Source organism: Triticum urartu, chromosome 4A, assembly GCF_056163025.1.
Source record: "Triticum urartu cultivar PI428250 chromosome 4A, HENAU_Tu73, whole genome shotgun sequence".
In the NCBI taxonomy this organism is placed as follows: Eukaryota; Viridiplantae; Streptophyta; class Magnoliopsida; order Poales; family Poaceae; genus Triticum; species Triticum urartu.
In genome coordinates, this window is record NC_141876.1 from 274,459,571 (window position 1) to 274,470,105 (window position 10,535).

Genomic DNA, 10,535 nt, shown 5'->3' on the forward strand with positions numbered 1-10,535 from the left:
TTAGGGACTCACGGGAAGATATCACAACACAACTCTATAAATAAAATAAGTCATACAAGCATCATATTACAAGTCAGTGGCCTCGAGGGCTCGAATACAAGAGCTCGGTCATAGACGAGTCAGCGGAAGTAACAATATCTGGGTACAGACATAAGTTAAACAGATTTTTCTTAAAAAGACTAGCACAAACTGGGATACAGATCGAAAGAGGCGCAGGCCTCCTGCCTGGGATCCTCCTGAACTACTCCTGGTCATCGTCAGCGGCCTACACGTAGTAGTAGACACCTCCAGTGTAGTAGGAGTCGTCGTCGACTGTGGCGTCTGGCTCCTGGACTCCATCGTTTGGTCGCAACAATCGAGTATAGAAAGAGGAAAAAAAGGGAGCAAAGCAACCGTGAGTACTCATCCAAAGTACTCGCAAGCAAGGAGCTACACTACATATGTATGCATTAGTATCAAATGGAAAAGGGTAGCATATGTGGACTGAACTTCAGAATGCCAGAATAAGAAGGGGATAGCTAGTCCTGTCGAAGACTACGCTTCTGGCAACCTCCATCTTACAGCAGAAGAAGAGAGTAGATGGTAAGTTAACCAAGTATCATCGCATAGCATAATTCTACCCGGCGATCCTCCTCTCGTCGCCCTGTAAGAGAGCGATCACCGGTTGTATCTGGCACTTGGAAGGGTGTGTTTTATTAAGTGTCTGTTTCTAGTTGTCATAAGGTCAAGGTACAACTCCGGGTCGTCCTTTTACCGAGGGACACGGCTATTCGAATAGATCAACTTCCCTGTAGGGGTGCACCACATTTCCCAACACGCTCGATCCCCTTTGGCCGGACACACTTTCCTAGGTCATGCCCGGCCTCGGAAGATCAACACGTCGTAGCCCCACCTAGGCACAACAGAGAGGTCAGCACGTCGGTCTAAATCCTATAGCGCAGGGGTCTGGGCCCATCGCCCATTGCACACCTGCATGTTGCGAGGGCGGCCGGAAACAAACCTAGCCTCCCTAATACAAGAGCAGGTGTTCCAGTACAATTCGGTGTGCGTCGCTCAGTCGCTGACGTCACGAAGGCTTCGGCTGATACCACGATGTCGAGTGCCCATAACTGTTCCCGCGTAGTTGGTTAGTGTGTATAGGCCAGTGGCTAGACTCAGATCAAATACCAAGATCTCGTTAAGCGTGTTAATTTGAAATAACCGTGGACGCCGACCAGGGCTAGGCCCACCTCTCTCCTAGGTGGTCTCAACCTAGCATGTCGCTCCGCCACAAAGGTTCACTTAGAGGGCCGTCAGGACAAACGTCTTTTCGGACCCAATCCGTGAATCACTCGCGGGTACTCTATGAGCCGACCCGACTTAAATCACCACAGGCATCATATAATATGTATATAAGTATATACCCGTGATCACCTCCCGAGTGATCACGGCCCGATAGTATAGCATGGCAGACGGACAAGAATGTAGGGCCACTGATGATAAACTAGCATCCTATGCTAAGCATTTAGGATTGTAGGTAAGGTATCAATAACTGTAGCAACAATAACAGGCTATGCATCAGGATAGGATTAACGAAAAGCAGTAACATGCTACACTACTCTAATGCAAGTAGTAGAGAGAAGAAATAGGCGATATCTGGTGATCAACGGGGGCTTGCCTGGTTGCTCTGGCAAGTAGGGGTCGTCAACAACGTAGTCGGTCGAGGCACCAGCAGCGGCGTCAGTCTCGTAGTCTACCGGAGAGAAAAGGGGGAAGAAACAATGAATACAATGCAAATAGATGCATATCGATGCATGACATGACAAGTAACGGTGTTAGGTGTGCCCTAACGCGGTATGAGGTGATACCGGTGAAGGGGGCAAACATCCGAGAAAATATCACCGGTGTTTCGTGTTTTCGGACTGACGAATCAGAGGGGGGAAGTTGCGTGTTTGCTATGCTAGGGGTGTGTGGCGGACGAACGGGCTGCGCATCCGGATTCGTCTCGTCGTTCTGAGCAACTTTCATGTACAAAGTTTTTTCCATCCGAGCTATGGTTTATTTTATATTGATTTTAAAAGATTAAAATCATTTTTAGCATTTATTTAATTATTTAAATTCAACATTGTCTAGAATAGTGCTCGCTGACGTCAGCATGACGTCAGCAGTCAAACAGTCAGTTGACTAAGTCAAACTGACATGTGGGTCCCACTGTCATTGACTAAGACTAACTAAACAAGTTTAATTAGTTAGTTAATTGATTAGTTTATTTATTTATTGTTTATTTATTTATTATTATTTTATTGTTATTTTTAAAATTCTTTTTTTAAATACGTTCTGGGGTCGTGGGGCCCCCGTGTCATAGGCCCAAGGGGGTTATCGGGCGTGGCCCGAACGGGCGTGCGGGCAGTGGGCGCACCGCTCGTCGAGGCGGACCCGAGGCGGCGGGGCTGGCGCGTGCGTGCGCCGGAGCACCAGCGCCGGCCGCGTGGGCGGCGACGCGACTCGTCGGACGGCCGCAACAGGCGGAGGCGACGCAGGGGCGGCGGCGCGCGTGCGCTAGGGCGACCGGGCAAAGGCGAGGCGGGTGCGGGGAGCGGGGGGCGCGACCCTGAGCGGAGGCGGCTGAAGACGGGCGAGCAGCGGGGCGACGGACGAGCAGCGGGGGCCCTGGCGTGCCGCACGGCGAGCGAGCGATGCAGGCGAGGCGATGCACGGGCGAGCGTCGGGCGGAGGAGCGCGGGGCGGCGGTGAGCCGCAGCGGCAGGTAGCTGTGCCACGGGCGCGCAGGCACGCGCGCGGTTGAGGCCACCACGAGCAGGCGGCGCGAGGATGCGGGCGCGCGAGCGCGCGTGCTTCGGCGCGGGCAGGTGCAGAGGGGTGCGCGGGGCAGGGCACGCCAGCGGGCGCCGGGTGTAGGCGCGCGCGGCAGGGCAGGACATGGCGTCAAGCCCGTGCGTGCGAGGCGAGACGGTGCGGGGCCGCTGTCGTGCAGCGCAGGCGACAAGCGAGGAAGGCTGGGGTGGGACGCGACGCTGTGCACGACGGGGGTGGCCGCAGCTGCAGCGGAAGGCGGTCAGCGGGAGCGCGATGGCGCGGCTGCGCAGCGGAGTGGGGTAGCAGTGGTGGTGGCGGCAACGGCACAGCAGCAACTACAGACAACAGCAGCACGGGGCGCATGCGAGGCCCGCGTGTGCGGCGGAGCGAGGCAAAGGAGAAGGAGGGGGGCTCACAAGGGGTCGCATGTCACAGGGCAGCGGGGTCGTGGTGGGGGACGGGGACGGTCGGGCGACGGGGAGGAAGTCCGGCGAGGGGGGGCTCCAACGATGGCGGTGTTACGTCTCCAACGTATCTACTTTTCCAAACACTTTTGTCCTTGTTTTGGACTCTAACTTGCACGATTTGAATGGAACTAACCCGGACTAACGTTGTTTTCGGCACAATTACCATGGTGTTATTTATGTGCAGGAGCAAACGTTCTCGGAATGACCTGAAACTTCACGGAGACACTTTTCAGAAAATAAGAAAAATACCTGCCAAAGATGAAGGCCAGGGGGCCACCGTCTCTCCACGAGGGTAGGGGGCGCGCCCCCCTACCTCGTGGGACCCCTGTTGCCTCTCCGACTCCAACTCCACCTTCATATATTGAGTTTCGGGGAGTAAAAAAATCAGGGAGAAGAAATCATCGCGTTTTATCATACGGAGTCGTCGCCAAGTCCTAAAACCTCTCGGGAGGGCTGATCTGGAGTCCGTTCGGGGCTCCGGAGAGGGGAATCCGACGCCATCGTCATCATCAACCATCCTCCATCACCAATTTCATGATGCTCACCGTCGTGCGTGAGTAATTCCATCGTAGGCTTGCTGGACGGTGATGGGTTGGATGGGACCTATCATGTAATCGAGTTAGTTTTGTTAGGGTTTGATCCCTAGTGTCCATTACGTTCTGAGATTGATGTTGCTATGACTTTGCTATGCTTAATGCTTGTCACTAGGGTCCGAGTGCAATGATTTCAGATCTGAACCTATTATGTTTTCATCAATATGTGAGTGTTCTTGATCCTATCTTGCAAGTCTATAGTCACCTATTATGTGTTATGATCCGTTAACCCCGAAGTGACAATAATCAGAATACTTACCGGTGATGACCGTAGTTTGAGGAATTCATGTATTCACTATGTGTTAATGCTTTGTTCCGATTCTCTATTAAAAGGAGACCTTAATATCCCTTAGTTTTCGTAAGGACCCCACTGCCACGGGAGGGTAGGACAAAAGATATCATGCAAGTTCTTTTCCATAAGCACGTATGACTATGTTCGGAATACATGCATACATTATATCAATGAACTGGAGCTAGTTCTGTGTCACCCTAGGTTATAACTGTTACATGATGAACCGCATCCGGCATAATTCTCCATCACCGATCCATTGCCTACGAGCTTTCCATAAATTGTTCTTCACTTATTTACTTTTCCGTTGCTATTGCTATCATCACTACAAAATACCAACAACATTACTTTTACTAATGTTACCTTTTGCTACCGTTATCACTACTATCATATTACTTTGCTACTAAATACTTTGCTGCAGATATTAAGTTTCTAGGTGTGGTTGAATTGACAACTCAGCTGCTTATACTTGAGAATATTCTTTGGCTCCCCTTGTGTCGAATCAATAAATTTGGGTTGAATACTCTCCCCTCGAAAACTGTTAAGATCCTCTATACTTGTGGGTTATCAAGACTATTTTCTGGCGCCGTTGCCTGGGAGCATAGCTCTATTCTTTGAGTCACTTGGGATATATATATGCTTATCATTACGAAGAACTTGAGAGATCCAAAAACCAAGATCTATCCCTCAACTATGAGGGGAGGTAAGGAACTGCCATCTAGCTCTGCACTTGATTCACCTTCTGTTTTGAGTAAGTTTGCGACACCTACACCTGCTTCTGCTATTCGTTCTGATATGTCGCATGTTACTGATGATGCCACTTCTGCTATGCATGATACTTATGATGAAACTACCTCTATGCATGATACTACTATGCCACTTAGTGCTTCTCTTGATGAACAACTTGCTAGGGCTAGAGAAATTGAAAATATTGAATCTGATGATACTGATGAAAGTGATGATGAAGAACCACTTGCCATCCCTAAGGGTTATGTTTTTGATCAAGATGCTTCTTTAGCTATTTTAGCTTGCAGAAATAGAACTGAACTTAAAAAATTATTAGCTAAATGGAGTAAGCAATCTCTAAATGCTAGAATGAAACCTGATCCTGCTTTTGCTACTTCACCTATCTTTGTTACTGATAAGGATTATGAATTCTCTGTTGATCCTGATATAATTACTTTGGTTGAATCTGATCATTTTCATGGTTATGAATCTGAAACTGTTGTGGCACATCTTACTAAACTGAATGATATAGCCACCCTATTCACTAAAGATGAGAGAACTCGCTACTTTTATATGCTTAAAATATTTCCGTTCTCATTAAAGGGTGATGCTAAGATATGGTTTAATTCTCTTAATCCTGGTTGTGTGCGTAGTCCCCAGGATATGATTTATTACTTCTCTGCTAAATATTTCCCTGCTCATAAGAAATAAGATGCTTTAAGGGATATATATAATTTTGTGCAAATTGAAGAAGAGAGTCTCCCACAAGCTTGGGGGAGGCTTCTCCAATTACTTAATACTCTGCCTGATCATCCTCTTAAGAAAAATGAAATACTTGATATCTTTTATAATGGACTAACCGATGCCTCCAGAGATTACCTGGATAGTTGTGCTGGTTCTGTTTTCAGGGAAAGAACTCCGGATAAAGCTGAAATTCTATTGAATAATATGTTGACAAATGAAAATAATTGGACATTTCCGGAACCAATTTCGGAGCCTATTCCTAAATCAACTCCGAAGAAGAGGGGTATTCTATTTCTCAGTCCTGAAGATATGCAAGAGGCAAAGAAATCTATGAAAAAAAAGGTATTAAAGCTGAAGATGTTAAGAATTTACCTCCTATCGAAGAAATACATGGTCTTAATAACCCGACACAAGTAGTAAAGGTAAATTCTCTCTATAGATATGATAAAGCTGTAATCCCATTTACTAAAATTGCTAACCCATGCTTAGATAAGTTTGATAAATTTATGGCTAAGTAAGAAGACTTTAATGCTTATTTTGGTAGACAATTAAAATACAATTCAAATATGCTTGGACACTTGGGTGATTATATGGCTAATGTTAAAAGTGAACTTAAACTTATTAGTAAACATGCTTCTATGGTTACCACTCAGGTAGAACAAGTACTTAGAGCTCAAAATGATTTGCTCAATGAATTGAATAGTAAGAATAATGATTATGCTGTTAGAGTGGCTACTAGAACTGGTAGAATGACTCAGGAACCTTTGTATCCTGAAGGCCATCCTAAGAGAATTGAGCAAGATTCTCAGAGAAATAATTTAGATGCACCTAGTTCTTCTAAAAATAAGAAAAAGAAAAATGATAGGACTTTGAATGCTCCTAGTGATCCTATTGTTGAAACACCTGAGAATCCAAATGATATTTCTATTTCTGATGCTGAAACTCAACCTGGTAATGAACCTGAAACCAGTGATAATGTTAATGATAATGTTCATGATGATGCTCAACCTAGTAATGATAATGACATAGAAATTGAACCTGCTGTTGATCTTGATAACCCACAATCAAAGAATCAACATTATAATAAGAAAGATTTTGTTGCTAGGAAACATGGTAAAGAAAGAGAACCTTGGGTTCAGAAACCCATGCCCTTTCCTCCCAAACCATCCAAGAAAAAGGATGATGAGGATTTTGAGCGCTTTGCTGAAATGATCAGACCTATCTTTTTGCGTATGCGATTAACTAATATGCTTAAAATCAATCCCTATGCTAAGTATATGAAAGATATTATTACAAATAAAAGAAAGATACCTGAAGCTGAAATTTCCACCATGCTTGCTAATTATACTTTTAAGGGTGGAATACCAAAGAAACTTGGAAATCCAGGAGTACCCACTATAACATGCTCTATTAAAAGAAATTATGTTAAAACTGCTTTATATGATCTTGGAGCCGGTGTTAGTGTTATGCCTCTCTCTTTATATCGTAGACTTGATTTGAATAAGTTGACACCTACTGAAATATCTTTGCAAATGGCTGATAAATCAACTGCTATACCTGTCGGTATTTGTGAGGATGTGCCTGTTGTAGTTGCAAACGTTACTATTTTAACGGACTTTGTTATTCTTGATATTCCTGAGGACGACAGTATGTCTATTATTCTTAGAAGATCCTTTTTGAATACTGTAGGGGCTGTTATTGATTGCACTAAAGGCAATGTCACTTTTCATGTTAATGGTAATGAGCATACGGTACACTTTCTGAGGAAACAACCTCAAGTTCATAGTATCAACTCTATTGGAAAAATTCCTTCAATTATATTTGGAGGTTTTGAATTTCCTCTTCCTAGTGTCAAGAAGAAATATGATATTCTTATTATTGGGGATGTGCATATCCCCGTTGAGGTAACATAGTGTTATTCGAAATTTCTCCGGTTCCATGTTATTCGGAATGAGTTCGTTAACAAGACTTGATCAACCTTGTTAGTGGATTCCTTTTGATGATCATGAGATGGATGAAATTAGAAGGCACAACCTTTTGTACCCCACTTTTACTTTCTGTTATTTATATTAAATAAAATAAAAATAAATATTTTTCTGTCTGTTAGCTGAATATCCGTGCAATATAAAAATACCTCGAAAATAAAAGTTCTCCAAATGCCCTGAAATTTAAAATGATTTTTTCTAGAATATTTGAGGATTTATGGAACAGAGAACACGCCAGGGGGGCCAACCACCTTGCCACGAGGGTGGAGGGCGCGCCCACCCCCCCTAGGGCGCACCCCCTGCCTCGTGGGCCCACGGTGGCCCTCCTCCACTTATCCTTTCACCCATACACTCCTTCCTCCCCGAAACACGAATAACCAGCTCAAATCCGAGTCCAAACTCGTTTTGCTGCCATTTTTGATCTCCTTGCTCAAAGCACCTCTCACAAAACTGCTTGGGGAGATTGTTCCTTGGTATGTGACTCCTCCATTGGTCCAATTAGTTTTCGTTCTAGTGCTTTATTCATTGCAAATTTTTGCTGCCTAGGTGACCCTGTTCTTGAGCTTGCATGTCAAATTTATATGGTCAAAAGTAGTTTTGATGCATGATATAGGCCTTAGGCACTTGTAGGAGTAGTTACTATCAATATTATTGAGTTTGGTTTACTTTTATTTTGAAGTTACTAAAAAATTTCAGAATTTTTCAGAGGAAGAAAATGCTTAGGAAAATGTTCCAAGGTGGTTCTTCAAGGAAGCAAGGACCCAGGCTTGCAATGCGTGATTGTAACACCCACGATGTGGCTATATCTCCCACGTGTTAGGGCACGACTTAGAGGCATAACCGCAGTGTAGGCAGGTCGCAAGAGGGGTAATCTTTACACATCCCATGTACTGAATAAGAAAAGAGATAAAGAGTTGGCTTACAATCGCCACTTCACACAATACATAAATATAGCATTACATCATCCAGAATACAAACAAGGTCCGACTACGGAACCAAAATAAAAGAAGACTACCCCTAATGCAAAAGGTCCCCGATCGCCCCGACTGGGCTCCACTACTGATCAACTGGAAACTCAACAACACAACGGACACGACCTTCATCGGGCTCCCACTTGAGCTTGGTTGTGTCACCCGCACTAGTATCGCCGGCACCTGCAACTGGTTTTGGAAGTAATCTGTGAGTCACTGGGACTCAGCAATCTCACACCCGCGAGATCGAGACTATTTAAGCTTATGGGTAGGAAAGGGGTAACGAGGTGGAGCTGCAGCAGGCACTAGCATATATGGTGGCTAACATACGCAAATGAGAGCGAGAAGAGAAGCAAAGCACGATCGTAAACTAGAAGTGATCCTGAAACTACTTACGGTCAAACATAACTCCAAAGCCGTGTTCACTTCCCGGACCCCGCCGAGAAGAGACCATCACTGCTACACACGCGGTTGATGCATTTTAATTAAGTTAAGCGTCAAGTTTCTACAACCGGACATTAAAAAATTCCCATCTGCCCATAACCGCGGGCACGGCTTTCAAAAGTTCAAAACCCTGCAGGGGTGTCCCAACTTAGCCCATCACAAGCTCTCACGGTCAACGAAGGATATTCCTTCTCCTGGGAAGACCCGATCAGACTCGGAATCCCGGTTACAAGACATTTCGACAATGGTAAAACAAGACCAGCAAAGCCACCCGAATGTGCCGACAAATCCCGATAGGAGCTGCACATATCTCGTTCTCGGGGCACACCAGATGAGCAAGACGTCGGGTTGGCATAGACCCTGGTTGCCCAGGGGGTGCACATCGCTCAGGTCGGACCAACACTTAGAGAAGCACTGGCCCGGGGGGGGGTTAAAATAAAGATGACCCTTGAGTCTGCAGAACCCAAGGGAAGGTGATAGAATGTTAGTGCAAATGTAAAACCAAGGTTGGGCCTTGCTGGAGGAGTTTTATTCAAAGCGAACTGTCAAGGGGTTCCCATTATAATCCAATCGCGTAAGGAACGCAAAATCAAGGAACATAACACCGGTATGACGGAACTAGGGCGGCAAGAGTGGAACAAAACACCAGGCATAAGGCCGAGCCTTCCACCCTTTACCAAGTATATAGATGCATTAATTAAAATAAGAGATATTGTGATATCCCAACAATAATCATGTTCCAACAAGGAACAAACTCCATCTTCACCTGCAACTAGCAACGCTATAAGAGGGGCTGAGGAAAGCGGTAACATAGCCAAACAATGGTTTGCTAGGACAAGGTGGGTTAGAGGCTTGACATGGCAATATGGGAGGCATGATAAATCATGTGGTAGGTATCACAGCATAGCAAAAGAGCGAGCAACTAGCAAGCAAAGATAGAAGTGATTTCGAGGGTATGGACATCTTGCCTGAGATACCGCAAGGAAGAAGAACGAGTCCATGAAGAAGACAAACGGATGTAGACGAACAGATCCTCACAAACGCAATGTTATCATAACTAACCCGAAGAAGCAACACCGGAAAGAAGCAAACAACATGGTAAACAACCATCACATAAACATGGCATGATGCACAACCAAGTATGATGCATGTCTGGTTTAATGATTCATGGCATGGCAAAATGCACAAGCAACACTACAAGTTAAGTGGAGCTCAATATGCAACGAGTTGCATATTGACAAAACACCACACGACTTATTTAGTTCTCTCTCGTTTAGGTACCCAACAATATTAAATGTTGTTAAACATGGCAAGAGGTGAAACATAAGTAAACTACACATTTAAGAATTTTAAATGAGGCCGGAAACATCAAACAACAATTCCGGTAAATCCTCATGTGCATTAGCAATTTAATGCAACAACAATTTAAACATTCTTGACGTTGTTATCATGATGCGGGTGACATGTACAAGTTTTAGGAAAATTTTATGAAAAAGTTGACATGATGATTATATGGGGCA